We start from the raw sequence: 3546 nt of genomic DNA on the forward strand, positions 1-3546 counted from the left end.
ATGTTTAATGTGTAATTGATATAATTATTATTATGAAACTTTAAATTATTATTATTAGATTCTAAATTATTATTATGCGAATATTGCATTGTTCTGGAATAATTATTTTTCAAAATTTAGAGGTTCAAAAGATTTAGAATCTAATTTTTGGTGATGTCGTGATAAAGTTGATCAAGACCCGGGCTTCACCCGGTCTAGACCCGGCTTAAGTGTGGCTCGAAAGTAACATGATTTCATCGGGTCTAGGGTCGGGTAAGGGTCTCATAAATAGACCCGGTCATTATTTAGGATCGGGTTCGGGTCACGGCGAACCCGGCTTCACCCGGCCCCGTGTGCACCCCTAACCTGATTTACATGCTGAAGCTTGGCTGGCCATTGGCCATGTCTAGTGTTTTGGACCGGAGCTTTCACAAAAGCTTGGCTGGCTAGTGAGCCATGTCTAATTCCTGGACTGAAGCTTTAGACTAAGAATGCAAGATTCCTGGAATTCATATTAAAAATTTTGGAATCCTTATTTTTCTTTTTCAAATTAATTTTCGAAAAATATAAAAAAATTTAGAAAATAAAAAAAATCAAAAATATTTCATGTTCTTGTTTGAGTCTTGAGTCAAATTGTAAGTTTGGTGTCAATTGCATACTCATTTTGCATTTTTCGAAAATACATGCATTCATAGTGTTCTTCATAATCTTCAAGTTGTTCTTGGTAAATCTTCTTGTTTGATCTTGATGTTTTCTTGTTTTGTGTCTATTCTTATTTTTCATGTGCATTTTTGCATTCATAGTGTCTGAATATGAAAGATTTCTAAGTTTGGTGTCTTGCATGTTTTCTTTGCATATAAAATTTTCAAAAATAATTTCTTGATGTTCATCATGATCTTCAACGTGTTCTTGGTGTTCATCTTGACATTCATAGCATTCTTGCATGCATTCATTGTTTTGATCCATAACTTTCATGCATTGAGTCCTTTCCATGTTTTTCTCTTTCATCATTAGAAATTCAAAAATAAAAAAAATATATTTCCCTTTTTCACTCATAAATTTCGAAAATTTGAGTTGACTTTTTCAAAACTTTTTAAAACTTAGTTGTTTCTTATGAGTCAAATCAAATTTTCAATTTAAAAAATCTTATCTTTTTCAAATCTTTTTCAAAAATCATATCTTTTCTATTTTTTATTAATTTTCGAAAATTTCAAAAATCTTTTTCAAAATATTTTCAAAATATTTTTCTTATTTTTATATCATATTTTCGAAAATCACATCATCAATTAATGTTTTGATTCAAAAATTTCGAGTTTGTTACTTACTGGTTAAGAAAGATTCAAACTTTAAATTCTAGAATCATATCTTGTGATTTCTTGTGAATCAAGTCATTAATTATGATTTTAAAAATCAAATCTTTTTCAAAATAATTCTAATCATATCTTCCTATCATATCTTTTTTTAAATCTTATCTTTTTCAAAAAATTGATTTTCAAATATCTTTTCTAACTTCTTATCTTCTTATCTTTTCAAAATTGATTTTCAAATCTTTTTCAACTAACTAATTGACTTTTTGTTTGTTTCTTATCTTTTTCAAAACTACCTAACTAACTCTCTCTCTCTAATTTTCGAAAATCTCTTTCCTCTTTTTCAAAAAATCTTTTTAATTAACTAATTGTTTCAATTTTTAATTTTAATTTGATTTCATTCCTAATTTTCGAAAATCACTAACCCCTTTTCAAAATTTTATTTTCGAAAATCCTCTTTCTCTCTCATCTCCTTCTATTTATTTATTCATCTACTAACACTTCATCTCACCCAAATTCGAACCCCCTCTTCCATCTGTGTTCGAATTTTCTCTTCTTCCCTTCTTTACATTACATTCTTTTCTTCTTCTACTCACACAGGGGAACCTCTATACCTGGATAAAAAGGATCTCTATTATTATTATTTTTCTGTTCCCTCTTTTTCATATGAGCAGGAGCAAGGACAAGAACATTCTTGTTGAAGCAGATCCTGAACCTGAAAGGACTCTGAAGAGGAAACTAAGAGAAGGTAAAATACAACAATCCAGAGATAACCTTACAGAAATTTTCGAACAGGAAGAGGAGATGGCAGCCGAAAATAATAATAATGCAAGGAGGATGCTTGGTGACTTTACTGAACCTAATTCCAATTTACATGGAAGAAGCATCTCCATCCCAGCCATTGGAGCAAACAATTTTGAGCTTAAACCTCAACTAGTTTCTCTGATGCAACAAAACTGCAAGTTTCATGGACTTCCATTTGAAGATCCTTTTCAGTTCTTAACTGAATTCTTGCAGATCTGTGATACTGTTAAGACTAATGGAGTAGATCCTGAAGTCTACAGGCTCATGCTTTTCCCGTTTGCTGTAAGAGACAGAGCTAGAATATGGTTGGATTCTCAACCTAAAGATAGCCTGAACTCTTGGGATAAGTTGGTCACGGCTTTCTTAGCCAAGTTCTTTCCTCCTCAAAAGCTGAGTAAGCTTAGAGTGGATGTTCAAACCTTCAGACAGAAAGAAGGTGAATCCCTCTATGAAGCTTGGGAGAGATACAAGCAACTGACCAAAAAGTGTCCTTCTAACATGCTTTCAGAATGGACCATCCTGGATATATTCTATGATGGTCTGTCTGAATTAGCTAAGATGTCATTGGATACTTCTGCAGGTGGATCCATTCACCTAAAGAAAACGCCTGCAGAAGCTCAAGAACTCATTGACATGGTTGCTAATAACCAGTTCATGTACACTTCTGAGAGGAATCCTATGAGTAATGGGACGCCTCAGAAGAAGGGAGTTCTTAAAATTGATACTCTGAATGCCATATTGGCCCAGAATAAAATATTGACTCAACAAGTCAATATGATTTCTCAGAGTCTGAATGGAATGCAAGCTGCATCCAACAGTACTCAAGAGGCATCTTCTGAAGAAGAAGCTTATGATCCTGAAAACCCTGCAATAGCAGAGGTGAATTACATGGGTGAACCATATGGAAACACCTATAATCCCTCATGGAGAAATCACCCAAATCTCTCATGGAAGGATCAACAAAAGCCTCAACAAGGCTTTAATAATGGTGGAAGAAACAGGTTTAACAATAGTAAACCTTTTCCATCATCCACTCAGCAACAGACAGAGAATTCTGAGCAGAATCCATCTAGCTTAGCAAATTTAGTCTCTGATCTATCTAAGGTCACTGTGAGTTTCATGAATGAAACAAGGTCATCCATTAGAAATTTGGAGGCACAAGTGGGCCAGCTGAGTAAGAAGATCACTGAAACCCCTCCTAGTACTCTCCCAAGTAATACAGAAGAAAATCCAAAAAGAGAGTGCAAGGCCATTGACATAGTCAACACGGCCGAACCTAGAGAGGAAGGGGAGGACGTGAATCCCAAGGAGGAAACCTCCTGGGACGTCCATTGATCAATAAGGAGTTTCCCTCTGAGGAACCAAAGAAATCCGAGACTCATCTAGAGACCATAGAGATTCCATTGAACCTCCTTATGCCATTCATGAGTTCTGATGAGTATTCTTCTTCTGAAGA

General features: G+C 34.3%; 1 non-coding gene across 1 annotated transcript; it reads right to left on the reverse strand.

Moving 5' to 3' along the window:
* Window positions 1-2486: 2486 nt before the first annotated feature.
* LOC148568518 (small nucleolar RNA R71) lies at window positions 2487-2594 on the reverse strand. Its single transcript, XR_015881565.1, has one exon. It is a non-coding gene; the product is annotated as a small nucleolar RNA R71 (small nucleolar RNA).
* Between the last annotated feature and the right edge of the window lie 952 nt (window positions 2595-3546).

Source organism: Arachis ipaensis, chromosome B4 (genome assembly GCF_059453495.1).
Source record: "Arachis ipaensis isolate K30076 ecotype BB chromosome B4, ASM5945349v1, whole genome shotgun sequence".
Lineage (NCBI taxonomy): Eukaryota > Viridiplantae > Streptophyta > Magnoliopsida > Fabales > Fabaceae > Arachis > Arachis ipaensis.